The sequence below is a fragment of the Bombus vancouverensis genome, chromosome 6 (assembly GCF_051014615.1).
Source record: "Bombus vancouverensis nearcticus chromosome 6, iyBomVanc1_principal, whole genome shotgun sequence".
Lineage (NCBI taxonomy): Eukaryota > Metazoa > Arthropoda > Insecta > Hymenoptera > Apidae > Bombus > Bombus vancouverensis.
Genome location: NC_134916.1, coordinates 16,877,485 through 16,896,779, shown reverse-complemented (window position 1 = coordinate 16,896,779; position 19,295 = coordinate 16,877,485).

The following is a 19,295-nucleotide window of genomic DNA, read 5'->3' as shown; positions in this document are numbered from 1 at the left end:
GCATCGTTTGCCTCGAACAGAGGCAAAGCCCGTTCCCAAAACAGGCAACGAATCACGATGTTTCGCGATTCTTTCGAAACTGCACACCTGACGATCCACAAGGGGAAGAAGGGTCTTTGACGATTCAAATACGCGATCATCGAGCCTAGATATATCGCAGAATGTTCTGACCAACGAAACGAGTCGCAGCAGAGTTTGAGCGTAATAGAGATGTTGAGTGCAAAGAGCGAACACGATCATCGACCGATGAAAAAAGGATCGGGACGCGCTCTGATCTTAGGGGAATTTTTAAGCTGTTTCTAAATGGTCACAGCAAATTATAGTATGCTATACGAAAATACCATAAAGCTTTGTGATCGTTGGACTGTGTATTCTTATGCGTTTATGGGAAAATCGAAGATGCACGGAATACACGTGATACGCAAAGATATATAGGGTGGAAAGGGGGTGATTCTACGCGAAAAAAGAAGTCGAAAATATAGAATAAAAATATTTCGTTCGAGGTTTTGTTTTCGAGAAAATCGACTTCTTTTTTCGCGTAGAATCACCCCGTTTCCGCTTGTACCACCAGTTACCGACCACCCTGTATAAAACTGTGGTTAGTTCAAAGTACAGTACCGTTTATAATATTTAACACGTGCAACAATTTTCCATGTGGGTTGCATTTTTCAAATTATTTCCATCGAAGTATGAATTTACCGAAATTTAGCGTTCTTTTTCGTAAATGGCTAATCATCGATTTTTCACCGGTGGCTTTCGCGTGTAAGATAGCGGATTCGATGTAACGTTCGCGTATCAGTTAAAACCCTATTAGCCGAGATAAGGGAAACGAAATTAAGTAGAACGATAGAAAATTCGTAATACGTTCGATGGAGAGGACGTTTTTCGCAACGAAGAGGGTGACGGTGGTGACATAGAGGGAGAACGCGGAAGCGTAGTGAAATAAAGAGATGCGGAGATACAGAGGGGTAAAGAGGGGTAAAGCGGGGAGGAGTATTCGCAAACACGCGAATTTCAAAAGGCACTCGACTACGCGATGTCCCCGGCATAAGCGACGGGGACCTTTGACGACGTATGCAAATACAGATCGAGCATGATAAATTGCTCTTGTCAAGACACCCGGTATTTCGCACGAGCCCATAGAAACCCGTTTCCATAGGGAACGGATTCCGCATATAATTTCGTCGGCGACGGTTGAGGCTCGCAGCAACGATTCTCTTCTCTTTCCCCGTGTTCTTGTTCCGGCCGCGCTGTCTCTCGGTTTCCGGTGGAAACTTTCGCGAGATCCGTCTCGCCCGATCGAAACGCCCTTCCTCTTCGTCCCTTTACGACGCTCCCCTTTCCTAGGCCGGCGTTATCGTCGACGCCGAATTTTGATGGAAATGTCGCGACACGTGCACCTAAATGTAGTTTCATGGCAATACCATGGTAGCTGATCGAATATTGCTGTGAACGAAGAAAACCACTCGCGTTTGGGAATTTATTAAATTTTTATTAAATTTATTAAATTTATTAATTTAATTCTTTTTGGTTGAGATAGAGGTAACTGGTTTATTAGACACGTGGTTATTTTTACTGCAACGCTGCAACAGAAGAACGAAGGAACTTAATCTTAGAAGATCTGAAATTCAGATTGTAATATGAATATGCAGCATATTATCATTATGAAGAAATACGCCAAATATTATAGCTTTTCTTGCGTGAATCGTTCCTTTTAAACGAAAGAAAGAATCTTTGCTATATATCTGTTTTGCGTATAGTTCTAGTTTCGAAAGACAAAAGAATGAAAAAATTATTGAAAGGACATAATCTCGAGATAAGGAACTGTAAACGAACCATATTGGGATCCGCATGAAATCTTCGACGTCATAGTACGAGTTGTAAATGTCAACTATATGAATCGATCATTCCCACGGTTGAAAAGAATGAATTGCTTATAAATTAGAGAATTCGAAAATATACTTAAAATATCTGTTGTGTGTACGTTGAAGAATCAACCCAAATATATTTCCACGATAACGTCAGAAATAATATCAGATCAACATAATGCTTATCGAACGATTCAAGTTTCTCTTCATCCCCTTTCCACGTGTTCCTTTTTCTTTCCGTATAACACAAAGCTTCCACAGTCCCAACGTCCCTTCAGAGTCGTTAGAATCGCGCAAGACTTATCTCAGAGACTTGTATATATACCTACTGGGAAACTAGTTCGACTCTCGTCAGAGAGACGAGAGACCATTGGACGGAAGATTTATGTCGCGTTTAACACGGCTGCGCCTTTTGTCGAGGCAGTGGCAACATCACGCCTTCACGACTCCGACAGGGGTTACATCTATCTCGCTGTCATATCGCGTTAATGCAGCATCTCCACCGGTCGCGAGGTTGCTCCACGATTTCGTGGCTAAATCGTCTCATTAACGGGTTTCGTGGGGGGTCCCAGCTCATTTGCATCACACTCGCCCTTTGGAACCGGTCCAGCGACACCGTATTAACCCACTGAGACTGTTTTTACGACTGACTATTTGTTTGTCGTCTGGTGAAAGATGCTGCCTGTCAGCCTGGGAATGATCTTTGTTCTCTGTTACCTGGTCCAATACATTTCTTGTAACGATTTCACAAATTTTCAGACGTTTTGCAATCTTAACGTTTGTAGGAATTGTCGTGTACTTGATATTTCTTTAACGATCTTGTCGAGAGTCGGAGATTTTAAATTTTAGAAATCTGGGAGTTTTATATTATATTAGGTTATCTGAAAAGTTTCTTTCGTTTTATGACGAAATAATAGACGCACAATGTTCTTTTGTTTTATATTATTTCGTCGAATTACGTACGATCCATTTTGTTTTGTCGAGATAAACGCCGTGACATTTCGCAGACTTGGTTTCACGTTTGTACGAAGATGCACTGCTGTAAAAGACGGAAGAAAGTTTGCGGAAGAAAGACACTTTCCGGACAACTTAATATTACGAGTTTCGTTATTGCTCCGGTTTCAGTTACTGTGAGGTGTTCTGTAAGAAATTTGGTACAAAGCGTTTAGAATATAAATTTGTCGGAGATGGAAGGACACCGGACCTTCCCGTGGAACTCCGGGAAAATCCGTAAAATCGTAATTAAAATTTACAGTTGTAATTAAACAATTTGCCGTCATTCTGCACAATTGTACTTGTTTGCGATTTGTGATAATAAACTTGGGCTCAGTCGCCGAACGTAGCCGCGGTCAACGGGACGGGCGCTCCGTCTAGCAAAGGTGCGGAGCGGTGTTATGCCCTCGTTAAAGGAACTACCCATAGAGGTATCGGACAGTAAAACGGTTCCTTAGGACAATGAATACCTGATGTTGAGGCACGTACACAGCACAAGTCTGGTTAGCCCGAGGACCCGCTATAAAATCTGGGTTTTTCGGCAATTAAGATGTGTGCAAACGGACAGGCAGCTTTTGTCTCAAATCGACCAATCGACAGCGACGTCGATCCGAGGATCTTGTACTTAGACACCCCACCATAGTTGGCCTCGGTAGCGTCATTGGGACGAAAATTCATTCTTTCTCGAGATTTCATCGGCGAAGGGAGTAGTACACGTTTGAGTTAGAGCAAGTATACCTACCCTCCCGTTGATCGTCGATTCGCTATCGAACCTAAGACCATTATCACTAGTGTCGCGAGTGTCTAATGTTGATTGTCGAATCGGTAGTGTTCATACTCGTTGTGTCAGGCCGTATCTTCGTTATAACACAACGCTGACTCTTCTCCGACAAATTTATTCTTAGAATAACAAGCGTTGCAGGTGGAAAATATTCTACAGAAATTTATTTATTTCCAATATTTATCCTAACAGAATATTTTTCCCTTTCGCAATGAGATATCTGTTTATACTTTCCTTGGAATATTTCTTTGAGTTTCTTTTAAAATATTTTCTTTCGTAGAAGTTTCTGCAAAATTTAAAAGAAAGAACTTCTATTCATTTTCGAAAATATTCGTCTGATATAAATTTGCTTTGAATATACCTGATCCATGTGATTATTTCTAACATTTAATATATGCATTTATTCATCTGGTATATCTTGTGCTCCTCTCTACCATACGATTCAATTACCATTTTCCACGAGCTTCTTCCTCCATTTGGAGACCTACGTGCACTTAATCGCGGCGAAACGCGTTTCCGATACGGCCAGCGCTCAGTTCCCCTTAATTTCGACGAAGGCAGACGTGATGCACTGATTTTCCCGACTCTCCAATTTAATCAGTGACCGTCGACGGTCCGTGAGGGCCGATGCAACGAAACCGGATCTCGAACTTCTGATGGAAATGCAAATGTCATCCGTCCGTCTGTCCAATCTGAAATTAGGCTTTCGTGGTCAGGAAATTTTCGTTTCTGGAAATCCACGTTGTCTCTTCGCGCAACACGACGACGAAGATTAAACTCGAATCAATTTTCAGTTTCATAGGTTCTTTAAAAATTTCAATTCTTCAACCGTAATTTACAGAATATTTCATACTTTTTATTTATCCCTCGCTGAATGACGAATCGTGCTTCTTGACAACGTCAGATCTTTATATATCGGCATATAATCATTCAGAATTTACAATTGCAAGAGAGAAATATTGCGGAAATTGAACGTAGAGATTTCCCAGAATAATATCGTGCAATGAAATATTTCATTCCAATTGATACAAACGTGAAACCAAGTCTGTGAAATGTCACGGTGTATATCTCAACGAAACAAAATGGATCGTACGTAATTTGACAAAATAATATGGAACAAAAAAAAAATAATTTTAAATGTCATAAAAAGTGTTAGAATATCCAAGAATTACTTTGCAATTATCTTTCTAAAAGGAATGCTATCTATTAGGTTTATGTCGATCCTGAACTTTCCAATCGCGCGCTCTAATTGCTCGTCGGTTCCTGTTTATCCGCAGATACGCAGAATACTTCTACATATTTCTCAATCGCTATCTAGGTCATTAACATTAATCAGTCTGATCGTTAACATTAATCGGTTGATATTACCGGCCAGCTAATCGAGACAGTTCGATCGCTGGTCTCGGGTCACCGACGTGATCCACGTCGCCAGAAACGCGTTCATCCATCCGGCAAAGGCGAGACGATCGCTTGGAAATTGAAGCCGCAGAGGCGGAGTCCTCGGTTGACTCACTGGAAACCATGCACCCGAGATTGGCTTCGCGGAAACGCGATCTCTGCTCGAGAGACGACCCCTCTGCCTGTTAACAGTCTAATTAAGATGATAACCTGTTACTAGTGATAACGAGGCTCGCGAACCTGCATCGCACGCGTAAACGGTGGAAACAATTTCGACGGATGAAATAGAATACCGGCGCGATGGCTTAAAACTGTAGAAACCCGTGGGTGGTAGACCGTTTCCTTTTGGAAAAGGATCGTCTTGTTGTTTGTATGAGAGTTTCATTAGGAGCCTGAGAACGCTTCGTCTGCGATCGTTTCCCTAACGATTCGCGTAATTAAGTCGGCTACGAGTATTCGCGCTTTGGAAATTAAGCCGGAGCTTTGCGTTCTTTCGAGAAATATTCCAACGAATCGAACTAAAAATCTCCACATAAATTCATTTAGCTTCGTTCAAACGTTTCTTCAATCTAATTTTGGATTTCTTAACAAAACATTCGACTAATAGATAAGCATAAAAGAGAAGGTGGAACGAATCGGTTAGAAAGATTCTTCCTTTTCCTCAGCTAACTTCATTCGAACGCTTTTCGAGCCTGGCTTTGTTCAAATATTTTTCAGAAAATATTCCATTAAATTTTGATCAACGATGAAATGAACCAGATGCAAAGACATATTTTCTCAAGTAAATTCACTCCATTGAAAATGTTCTCCATCCTCTAACCTTTCGCCATTCGGTGTATCCTTTTAAAATTCCTGTTACCGCGAGTCATCACAAGTCTGAATCCTTATCATACTTCATCGTCTTATACGATCGTGCTTTGAGCTTTCGGCTTCCTGCTCTTCTCGTGGCTTTTACAAAATCGTCGAAAGAGACGAGCTATCAGCGAAGCATGAAATCATTAAACGTCGCCAAAGACCGAACTCGCAGGGAATCTTACTTGGCGTCATGATTCTCCGCGACGCTCGTTTTAAATGAATTTCCCGGAACGCAGTTTCCATTCAGCGCGATAAAGACGCGTCGACGTTAGTTTCCCCACGGAAGATCGAGTTATTCGCGCGACGAAAGACCATGCAACGTCATTATCGGCTGTTCGAAACGAACAACCTACTCGTCGTCCCTTTTCACCTGTCAAATCGGTGAAACCGGAACGACGAGACTCTCGAAGGCGAAACTTATCGTGTATAACGACGTTTTCCAAGTTGAAAAGCGCGGATAAAAAGGAGACCGTGCGAAGGGTAGAAACGAATCCCCATTCACAGAGTCGAGGTGGGTTCTTTGGAATCTTTTCTAGTCGCGTGTGGCGTTGGTCAGATTTCTAGCCGTTTGCACGAGATTTTCAGAATGTCCTGGGGTATCACGAGAGGGAGTTTCATACCGTTGATAAACGCGGTTGGGTAGGTGTCGTCGGAGAAAATAGGGTTGGAAAAGTGGAAGTTAATTGGGTCTGCGTGGAGAAACCGGAGAATATGTCGTTCCAAGGGTGTAGGAAACCGTGTTCGCTAGTGATGGAGCTTCAAGTGTACTTGTGGTGAGGATGAGAGATTGAAATATAGAAAATCGAAAGGTGGAAGCCTTCCTGTTTTGTTTCAGACTGCAGTGTTTGAATTATTAACTGACGTCGAATATTTTTCATACAATGTGCGACAAAAAATGAGATCGTGCCTGTACCTTCTTTTATTAAAGAAATTCAGAAAAATTCGACTAAGATCGCCTCGACGTAGTTCTCTTTCGACTTGACACACAGCCGTATGCACCATCGTATATCAGCGTTCAAAACGATTTCTGTAAATCATTTTCTACGATGCAGATCGAGAAGCGTCGTTTTCGCTTTTACATTTCTTGCCGACGAAAAGTGGTGGACTTCTTTGATTCAAAAACACGCGCGCGAGACATGCAATCTCATGCAAAAGGCAAAAAACTTGATGTTTATTCGTTGTTCAGTTTTCTTATCTGACATTTTTCAACCGAACGCGCCTATAAATCGAAGATGCGTCCACTTGTACTGAGTGCAGCGATCGAGCTGATTTTTGCAACATTGTCGCCTGACAAGAGATCTTTGATAGTCGCCTTCTTCGTTTCTCCCCTCCAACTCCTGCTTCCAGTGCTATAAATTCGTCTTTTTTTTAGCGTCGCACATCGTAATACCGATTTCATCGTAAGAATCGCAAGGAAAAAGGCTCTCGAAATCAGTTATGATCCTCGATTAAATTTCATTTACGCTTCTTAGAACATTCTCTGCCTTTCTTCAAATCAAATGATCAAATATCAAATCTGTTAATATTTTCATATATTCAATTTCACATCCAATTACCATGGAACCTGGATAACTCAAACCTCTATAAGACTACAATTTTCTCCATTTCCTTGCGTTCTGCGAGAACTTGCAGAAGTCGAAATAAAACTTATGTGGCGGATCGGTATCAATAGGACGCCGACAGGTCGAGCCGCGGGTACCAACCGCCAACACTAGAGGGCTACGACGACAACGAGTCTGTCTGTCTAACTCGCTAGCGGTCGAATATACGAGCGATTGATACAAATACCGCACCTAGCGAGACTCTCTCTACGTCTAAGGCAGGGACTACCGGGCATAGCCTTACTGACGAGTCCACCGGTAGTCCCGGGACGAAACGCACTCTCTCTCTCTTTTCATCCGTCACACTTATATTGACTCGAATTATCTGCCACGTGTCCAGACACGTTCTGTAACTCGAGTTTAGAATAGTCAGACTTCTACAGGTCCTTTGTAAATTTAGCCCTGTAAGTCGAACTTTTATCGCTGCAGCCTCTGCAGCTCGTAGTGTATGGTACCTATAGCTACGCCTCCAGCTGTTAGGATTGTCTCGAATAACGTAAAACGAAAAACATAAGACGACACAAGCCGTATCTAAACTTCTTTGTCCTTCGACCACGTGCATTTCATAGAAGCTAATCGTTTTTCGTCGGTCAAACGCACAATTGCCACCATCTCCCGCGTCTTTAACTTCTGGGGTTACGTATGTCGAATACAATGGGTTCTAAGAGGAAGCTCAAAATACTGAGACTTTCCGACAAAGTGAACGTAATTGTGCCTTCGTACAAAGCCTTTGAATGTTGGATTTTCGTTCGTCGAACCTCTTTTACTCGCCAATTTCGATAAGTCGAAACCTCTAGAAAATTGGTGATTCTAGTTCTTCCATTGTGAGGTTCGAGTTATCAAGGTTCGGTCTTAATGAGACGAATCGTAGAAATCTAACTTTTCTCGAATCCTTATAATCCTTCATCGATTCACCGAGTAATATTTTCTAACCATAAAAATTTGTCTGCTTTCAGCAACGAAACGTCACATCGACGCGATGATTTCTCATCGGCTAAATTCAAACAACATCGCATCCAGCGCGTCTTTAAGGCGCTCAGTCGATCCATCGACAATTTTTCACGCGATTCCAATCCACGAGGGAAGCGCGTCTGGCTGACGACGCGGAGGCGGCCCATGCGAGCTGGCCCGCACAAAGGCGCATCCTCGCGAGGAAATTTATCGCTACGGGACGACGTTTCCCGTGAAAAGCGTCGAAGAAAGAAGATAGAAACGAGGCGAGGAGCGCGGAGAACGCAGCAATCTGGTGAATAGGCGCGCCTTCCAGAAGCGTCGCGAATCGATTCCCGGATTGACTCTGCACCAGGTTGCCGCGCCGATTTTTCAGCTTTCTCCAGGCGGAAAACTCGCGCGTCTCGTATCCATGGCATATTTGCCTGGTTACTGAATGGAAAATGGATCGACAAGAATGCAATATCGGAACTCGCGAACAATCGTTCGATGTCAGGTAATAGAGACGATATCGATATGCCAAGAATTTTTGTTACCTTTGATCGTTGAGTGAAGCCCTTCGTGTTTAAGGTATTTATTTGTTTAACCATTATTTAACGTGCTTGACTATTATTATCGGTATTATAGTGATCGATACTGGACTTGTCATTGGCGATTTGCAAGTTAATTAAGGTATTTGAATTAAAGAAACGTTGATGGAAATTCAGTAAATCTTTGATACTTTTCATATCACTTTGATCAATCATTTTGATTTAAAGTGCCAGTTGCATCTGTTATAAAATACTTGGCAAAAGTGTTCGTGTACTCTATCTCAATCAACATAGATCATATTTTATTCTACAAAAATACTCGAACAACTAAGAAGACAAAGTTTTGCCAAGTCTTATTATTTCAAAGTATATCTAGATTACGTTAATACCTTGACTGCCACGTTGGTCATGTATAACCGGCCATGGTTTTTTCTGTAACGCCAGGGTGGTCATTGGTGACCGAAGCGCTTGAACTTCTTACGATTGTAAAAATTATATGAAAATTGACAATTAGGCAATTCTGAATATAACCGATAAATAGAAGATACTTTGAAATAAAAAGTGCCCCATTGAACGATTAAACATTTTTATTAGAACATCAAAAAAAAAAAAAAAAATGAGAACAAATCTTACAGCTAATGGTGCACTGCGTTTGCATCCCATATCTTTGAGGGTTAATCTACGAATATTATTATAAACACATCTTAGAAAATAATTCTAAATGCTTAAAAGTGTGCACATACCTTACTATTATATATAGAATGAGCAAATACCGTTCACTAATATCTTCTACACGTCTCAACGATATATTCTGCACGTTTTGCTCACGACGAAGTAACAAATGCGAATAGTTTGTTAAAATAAACGAAGCCTTCTTATAATATGTCGCTATTAACTGTTACCAAGGCGCCACGATGGTCACCCGTGACCACCAACAAGATAAACGATCCATTGGGGAAGAATATCTTACATCATCAATTTATTATCATTTTGCCATTATATACTTTGAATAATAAAAATACTCCCGAGGCGTCCTGAGCGAAACATGTGATTTCGGCGTGGCAGTGAAAGTGTTAATATTTTGCGTGCACCTCGTTTTGTCTTTGAAACAAATATTGAAATAAGCGACTCTACTGTTTCGTTATGATAAATCAAAGATTAAATAACAGTCAGTCAACGTGTTAGGATTTTGTTTCGTGAGTCGGTTAGGATAATCGAAGGTTTAGCGATCGTACAGGAGCTCGTTTATCGATGGACGACTGTTCGCTGGTTGTATTAACGTGGAGACGAAAGCTCGTACACGATTGGGTGCAACAAATGAACGCGACAAAGGGAATCGAACGGCAGAACGATCGCGGCAAATTGGTTTGACAACAATGGGATTTATTGCTGCGATCGGCCGCTACGAAAGATGATTGATATTGTATCCGCTTTTTGAGCGTGGATCGCCGATTGGAGTACGTGCAATGATTAAAGCGATTGATGGGTGTACGGTGCGCGAATGAGGAAGAGAAACGGGGTGTCGTTGCTGAATATTTCGCACGAACGTAGAAGAATTCATACGTAGTACGCGTTAGATTCGAACAAACGTCAATCAAATAGAAAATATTGTTTAGACAATACGGATAACCTATTTGAGAATTAAAATGGATTTGTCTTCGTAATTAACTGGTCGTGAATCTCTGTGCAAATTTGTATTTTATATGCATTCTATATATTTTCTACTTTTATATTTCCTTTTATATTTCCTATTAATCATAAACATCCGCGGTCTATTAATTAATACCGTGATTCAATAAAAATAAGTAATAAGTTGCGTTACATAGAAGTGTAATATATTTCAATACCCGTTAATTGCACTAGGGATAAGACGAATTCTGCGTATAAACACGAAAAGACGATAGGTTAATTCAACTATCGTGAATAATTTTACCACCCCATCAGAATCAGCAATCAGCTAATAACCCATTACTTTGGTAAATTATTCCATCCATTCCCCTTTTATTCGTCGAGCAGAAAAGTTGGGAGATCGGATAGCAACGTCGATGACACGAAACGTAGCGAGCAAACTTTCCACCCCTTTAGTCGGGGGATGTGATTTAATATTCCTTGCTTATAAAACGTTCCCCTCTCCGGCGTTCAGCCAATGATCTAATAGCAAGAGCATGTCCATTAACGGTGGCTTCGTTAAGAAACAAAAGAAAAAAAAAAAGGTGAAAAGAAAAGAGGAACAACGTGTTTTGTACGGGACAAATGGACGGGCACGCGCGAACGTGGAAACTTGACGCGTCTCGCGCAAATCCAGAAGTGAAAATTCCTGTGAAAGGTTCTTTGATGACGTCGTGAACCGAACAGAGCAAAAGGGAGATCTCTGATGGAATCAATTCGCAGATCGACGCTTGCTTTCATTCCCATCGTCCGCTTCTCTCTGCACAAACGATCGCTGCCAGGATCGTATTCGGCGTTCTCTTGCCTCCTTTGAGCAATGCCGAACGCTCGATCAAGCTGGCAAATCGTTTTCATAAGCAGAATCGATTAGGCTACTCGGCGGTTCGCTTCAATTGGCGAAGCTTTAAATCCACGAAGACGGACGTTTATCTCGAAGATTCGACTAATTGAGTATTAGGCAACGTAAATTGATTCCAAGACTCAGGTTTGGTTTCTAAGTGACATCTTGTTACCGTTGGTAGATTGCTAATGAATCTGTTAGTATGGACTCTTCAGTAAGACACCTTAGAGTCTAAACCTTAGACACAATGAGAGAAGAGAGAAAGTGAGTGTTTCGTCCAAGATCTGTTAGTATGGACTCTTCAGTAGCTAATGAATCTTCTTTCGATATGTATCCCGAAGGATTCGAGGCATATGCTATTTTATGGAACAACCAGAAGTATCGCAAAAATAATACATTTCGGAAATGAGGGACTGAACTTCGGACTGAGACTCGTTTTTCCGAAATTAGTCGGCACATACTTCTATAACAGACAATTTTATTCTCAGCCTATTTTTGTTAGCTGGAAGAACAAATTGCGCGATGATATTTCAAGTAAGTAGATGGTTAAATTCTAATAGAAACCTAGCGTGTAGTATGCAAAATCTAAAGTGCAAATCTACTTAAACATAATCTACTCGACTTATCTGTCCAAATGTAAATTTTGCTAGATCAACCTATTTAATTAAGAACGATAAATGCCAAGACTCATTTCATTTATCGAAGAACTAAATAGACAGTCTTTGAACTCGGTCTGCTATTATCCACGTATCGTAGATACATTTCTGAAATTCCTAAACTTTCCACGAATTACATCAATATCAACCGTCCCTTGTCCAAATCCTCTCATTAACTCACCGTCTCAAAACCCATGATCCACTCTCTTGGATACCCATAACATCTTCCAAACAAAAAGGCCGCCTGACATTCACGCTCGCCTAAACACGGCCCTGGGAACGCGTCTTCTAGCTCGGTACAACAGCGGCTTCGCACGTGGACTCGCAAAATGCGATCACACCCTCGTGAAACGCGCGATGTGGTGCACAGGCCTTCAGAGTTCAGGAGTGCACCCTTTGGCAGGGCATCGCGTCGCCGAGGAGGAACTGCATTCATGCAAAGGATGGGGGAGAGAGGGTGGAAGAAGGAGGAGGAGGGTAATGGTGGCGGGTATCACAAGGATCGGGCCTCCTTCCTCTTCCAGTTCTCTCCCTTTTGAAGGCCGGTTTCAACGTCAGTCTCTCCCTCCTCCCACCATCCCTTCCATTTTTTCACCTCCCTTACTCTCCCTTCATCTTTCCCTCCTTTTCGTTCTCTCGTTCCCTTTTTGCTGTCAGGGACAGGACGTTGACCTGACCTGGTGAAACACATACGGAGGTCCTTACACGGACTCTGAACCGCGTGGAACGCGGTGCACGCTCGAGAGAATGCACGATGCGATCCCGAGGAGAGGGATTTTTACATCAAGTTCTGGTGAAGAGAGAGAGAGAGAGAGAGAAACGAGAGTGAAGCACGGTGGTAATGGTTGGCTGGTAATGGTGGTGGTGGTGGTGGTGTCGCGTTACGACGATGCTCCGGTGTCGTCGAAGCTGCTGAAACGTCACGCTGCTGGAAAACCAGCCAGCGAGAGAGGAGAGGATCAGCGAACGAGGAGTCGAGATTCCCGTTGTGGGAGCCTCTCTCGTTTCCTCTCCCTTCTGCCTTTTTCTCCCGCTTCGTCTCCCCGTAATCTCGTGGCCTCTCGGTCGCGCGATCGCGGCTTTTACGCCTTTCAAACAGCCGGTTTATTTGCAGCGTACCGTGTACAGGACGAGGCTATGCAAATTGTACGAGAGCAGGTCGCTCGTGCCCGCGGCCTCGTCACTCGGCGTCCTTTGAACCTTATCGAAGCGACTGGACCGAGCCGAGAGTCTGAATTATTCAGAGGTCGCTCGATGGAACGATTCGTCTTCGGGGGTCGGAGATCTGCGTGGACGCTCCTAGCGAAGACGCTTGAGAACGTTTCCCTTTTCAATTCTTTGACCCCGCGGTGTGTGTTTTATGCTCCGGGTTCCAGATTTCCAGCCTGAATCGTGGATTTCGCAATCTTAAGATTTTACACTTTGCGATTCAGAGCTTCGAACTTTGAATTCTGCGTTTTAGATTCGGTGTTCCGCGTTCTGAATTCTAAATCCAACATTCTGATTTCCAGATTCTACACCTTTCATTTCAGGCTTTCGCTTTCCGACTCTCGGCCAGTGAACTGCGAATTGTGAATTACCTTGCTGACAACATATGCTGTAATTTTCATCGTCGAGTATTTACACGCAATCCACGCTCCCCCATTTACCTCGTTCCAAATTTACACCGAGCCGTCCACGTGTTTTCGTTCTCGCCAATCTCGATACCGCCGATATCAATTATCCCCCGTCAGCGGGCGGTTCGCGTTTTTGATCGCCGACTCACCCTGCGCGCGGATCAGTCGCGACCGATCGACTCGGATGAAAGGGATGGAGTCACAAGGGGCTAGAATTCCGCGTCGCTACGCGTTATCGGTTGAAATCGTATCGGGCGGAATCGAGATTTCGCAACGCGTCAACGATACTGCGTGCCGCGCGCATTCGAGTGCATTGATCCGGTCAATGCAGGGCGGCTCGGTGAATGCGTTAAGTGCAGTCTTATATGGGAAAAGTGGGGAAGGGTGTACCGTGTGCACGGAATGGTGTGTAGCTCGCCTAGGGAAAGGGGTTGCATAGAACCTCGGTGAATCGAAGGGAGACAGAAAGAATCTTCGTAAGAGCGAGACGAAGGAAGAGGGAGAAAGTGAGGGAGAAAAATATACCGAGTGCAAGGAGAAAAAAGATCAGAGAGAGAGAGAGAGAGAGAGAGAGAGAGAGAGAGGGGGGCAGAGTAGGGAGGAGAACGCCATACTTTATGAATACACCACCATTCACCCCAGTTATTACTTCCTATACAGGCTGATTCTCGTCACCGGTGCGCAGTACAGCTGTTGTTGATATGACAGAGAAATTAGCGATGGAAGTGTTAGGTGATTGAATTATCATGGCTATAAGCTTGTTTTTATTTGTTGAAAAAATATTGAGAGCAAATTTCACATATCTTTTCGTATGTTTCTATAGTCCAGCTAAGAAGAGGCGAAGAATTTATTTCGATTCTATTTTCCAAATTTGTCATTCCTATTAGTTATACAAATGTAGATTGGTGGATCTTGTCGAGACCAGACAAACAAAGTACGTAACAGAATTTCTTTTGATTTCATTTTCCAAGTTCTTGGTTTCTGTCGATTGAAACAAACGATTTTACCTTTTCAATCGTACCATTTCCGTTAGTTGAAGAGTACAGGAACAAAGTAAGTAAAGTATACACAGTATAGTTCACTTTTCAAATTCTTGGGAACACGAAGAAGCTACTTCGCTTCGCTAACGAGGAGCACCCAGTATTAAAAAGTTCTTAGCTCTTAAAACTTCTGATTTAAAGGAGAACACCGTAATCTCCAGCCTTCCGTTCCTCATCTTTCTCCAAACATCTGAAATCTGTCCTCGTCGCGGGAATCACCCTGTACACTGTACGCCAACTTCTCTCTTTGGATTCGCACGTACGCGAGAGCGCACGGTCACAAGCTCACGAGCGCGCGCGTCGTAAAAAAAGATGCAAATACATCGTCATCACGCGTGCATTGATAAACATTCTATGTATGGAAATAACACACGTGCGACCCCTTTGATGCGTTGCGGTCGCGAGCCCGTAAACACGTTCTTACTTCCTGATCCCGGTGCGTTCGCCTTGCGGCTCCGAGTCCGTGCACCGTTTCTCTCTTGATCAATGACTCCCTTCTCGAGTGTTTTCGTTATTCGAAATCGTTGGCTGGAAGACGCAGAGTTTGTTAGCTTGTTGAGTAGCCGACCACTTTACCTGTCCTTCGTTTCGTTATTGTACACCTCTGCGTGTGCTTCGTTTCGACGTTACCGTTGTTTAGTACCGGGCACCAGGTGTTTAATGGAAACAGGGCTTGAGATTTTAGACATTTGGGAATTTCCACATACTCTGGTTAAATTAAGCTGGAGTGCGTTCTCGATTGTCGAGTAAATTGAGCACAGCTTGATTCATTTTTGTCGTTGATTTTATTGGTCTTGATTTGTTCCTCCTGTTACAGTTACTGAACTATCTGAGTCATTTTTCAACTATACTCGATGGGGAGACTTTTGTAATTATGGAATTCAAAATTAATGAAAACTAATCAATTTCGATCCTAGTTCCTGCAAATAGAAATACATTTAGAATATAGATTATTCTTGATAGAATTGAATAGATACGTCCAAGAGATTGACGACCTGAGTGACAGATTAATTTACTTTCGTTGATTAGTAAATTAAAACGTCTCTTTAAATTTCAGGAGAATATGAAAGCATCGTTGTTCGTAGTTTCTCTAGTTTCCGTTGTATGATAAAAATTTCCTTGAAACGTTGAACGTTCTTTTTGTTGATACAAGAATAAGATTCGGCTATAGAAATTCAACGATTGCATCAGAATTAATATCGATACTTGCAACCCTTCAAGAAGATAAAAATCTCAGACGTCTTCGACGTAGAAGTCAAAGAATATCGGATAAAAGGATTGAAACGTATGAAATATTCGGGGCATCATCCATAGATGGAATTTCGCATTCCAAGCAAGGTTCGCGTGCAAAATCGTTGCTGCCGGTATTTCTTCGCTCGTCTAATCGTCTGACAGAACGATGAATATTTCAAGAAACTCCCGTCGACGAGACGTTGATCGCAGTCAATAAATAACGAAACGCTTTCGTCCCGGGTCAACCAACTCTATCCACGACCCTTAAAGCGATCCCCTTTGTTCGCTCTAAAAAAAAAAAAACGCGCCCTTTCCATTTATGTCGCGCATCGCTCTCCCTTAAAATCAGCTAACCACTGTCCAACACCAGACCAAAAGCGAATAAAATGAAGAAAAAATTACTTTAACCCCGAACACACGCTTGCAAGCTTGCGTCGAGCGTTCGCGCGAATTCAATCATCGCAACTTGGTCGCTGTAAATCCGCGACAGGGCGTGCAATTCCATTCTGTTATTCAACTTTGTGCCCGAATCCCGATGATCCCATCGATCCGTCGATCCTGTGGTGCACGCGAACCCGCGAAATTCGAGGCTGGATTTTATCGACGGCTCGCGGGGACGTCGAGCGGGATCGCCCATGGCGTAGGATTAACAACCGGATAATGAAGTCAGTGTTTCATGCCCTGTGAAATTGCGCTCGGTCCGCTCGCCATTCGATTCTCGCTTTGATTGCGCTATGGGCGAAAGCGCAATGCCCATAAACCGGTCCAGCGTTTAGCACCATCGCGAGAGTGGCCTTCCCTGTGGAAACCGCCACTGTTAGAGCGCACAGCGCCCCTACCAGCGTACCGTTGGATTTTCCGCGGCCGAATTTCCCCGGCTTTTCCAGGCCAGTCGCACGCCGACGCATTTCGAAACGATGCGAACCATCGTTTCGCTTTTACGGGCCTTTCACGCTGTATCGCGCTCGGCTAGCCAATGTGTTTTTCAAAAATTCCCGCTAAAACCAGCACCGGTTGGTCGCTGCGGGAATGCAGACCTGCTTTTCCAGGTTGCTATTCAGCAGGGATTGTCTCTTTCTCCCTGTGTTTTGGGAGCTTCCTTTTTTTCATTTTGCACGTTTGATTCGTCGTGGTTAATTTCGGCTTATTTTGGCTCATATCTAGCAAGCTAAGTGCCGAGGCTGTTTATAATTTGTTCGTAGCTGTACATTTTCGTAACTAATAACATGTATATTTTGATATTTGCGTATTTATATGGAATTAAAGTTTGGCATATAATAATCGATTTTACGTAGGTGTTAGAAATGAAAGCAATGAAATGAAATGTAATACTCTTCGGTATAGAAGATGTTTATCATGGTTTATAAGCAACGTGTTAATTTTATTCTATCGTGTTCGTTATAAAATTATAGATAATGTCTTGTATGGAAATCCACTGTACACTGCAATCTTTAAAGGCCTCCTAATTTTTATCCCCACTTGTACAATGTTTTACTAATTAATAGTATTAGCAAATTGAAGGGTTTGCACATTGCAAGTTAAAACTTCTCATTGATTTTAGAACTTCTTGTCAAATCGAATAATAACCAGCAAACATTATAAAATTTACGTGAAGAGTTTAATTTGTTCTACCAGCAATTTTGGTAGTATCGTTCATGTTTATTAATGTTGTTAACTTGTAGCTTGAGACTTGTAAAATTTCACTAACCACATTGGTTCGATTGTACAAGGTAACCCTAGTGGTTATATATACCATGTACAGAAAAGTTTTGTATCATCTCGTCTATACATTTTCTATCATATATGCGTTTATTAGGTTGTCCGGGAAATAATATAAGGAAATAATTATGCACGAACATAATAATAGAAATAGAACGAAATCATATCTAATTCAATAAAATAATATAAAACAGGAATTGTTGTTCACCTATTATCGCCTTATGAAACGAAAGAAACTTTTCGGACGACCTGATAATTCCTTTCGTTGCTCAAATTCGCTAAATTTTCCTCTTGTCGTGCTCGATATAAACGACCATCTATCACCAGTAGAAATGTAAAATTCCGGACAATGTAAGTTCAAAGCCGATACACGTTCGTTAATTCAATATCCCGTTGACCATCGATCAACGCGTCCCGTTTCCCAATTAAAATAAGACCGGGTTGATTTTCATGTAAATTCGAGAAATCCATAATGCGGGGGCGGTTTTACCCGGGCCGTTCAATAAATCGAGGAATCGCAATCACCGTGGCTTTCAGGCCGGCCCCTCGTCAAGGGGTGCTCGTTGTCCATGGAGATGACGATGATGACGACGACGATGATTATCATCATTGTGGCCCCGAGCTTGATATCTCGCTGCAACCACGATGATATACCTCAATTTTCGCGACTACGGGCGAACACACCCCATCTCTCTATATCTATATATTTTCGGTCTTTTCATTATGGCATAATGAAGCGACAGGGTAAAAGTAATTACCTGTATAAACCGACGTTTTCATTACGCGTTATTTGTCAGCCGTTGGCGCAATCGTTACAGAATTCATCGGCATTAGTCGAGCAACGATTTCGATACGCTTAATGGCGAACCAGAATGGAATTCGTTGTGAAACTAACGAGTGGAGAGGTACGAGGCTGGTCAGCTGTGCTCTGAAACAAACCCTTTTCGATAGGATGAATCATCGTAGATTCGATGATCTGTCCAGGGGAGGGTGTTTCATTCAAATGATAGTCTGTCTTTCGCGGCGTTGCCGTGTACGATTGCTTGGATTTTTTCATTTTGATTTAAAGTTGTTTATTGAGCCCAAGAATACAGTTTTAGGTACATATTCACAATAAACGGTGAATTTTTGTAATGATATGTTAGGCAAAGGTACCGATACGACATAGCCATGCTGTATTATGTGTCGGCGCTTTACATTTTTCGTTGTATAATACAATTTTTGGGTTTAAGCCGCTGGGGAGCGGAGCTCTTTTATGTATTTTTTTTTTATTTTTTTCTGTCCTGAAAACTTGGTCGCAAAACAGGACGCTTCGGTATACGATTGCTTGGATGTTTCATTTTGGATGACGAGAGGGACTTTCGCGTTTGTTGAAAATTCTACTAAATTTGTCTTTCATACGGATTAACGTTTTAATTATTCGGATGATATTATGTTGCAATCCATGCGCATTAAATTAACACGAAAAAGACGAAAGATCCTCGTGCAATCTGTTTCTAAAAAAAAAAAAAAAAAAAAAAACAAGGAAATATACACGCCATACGA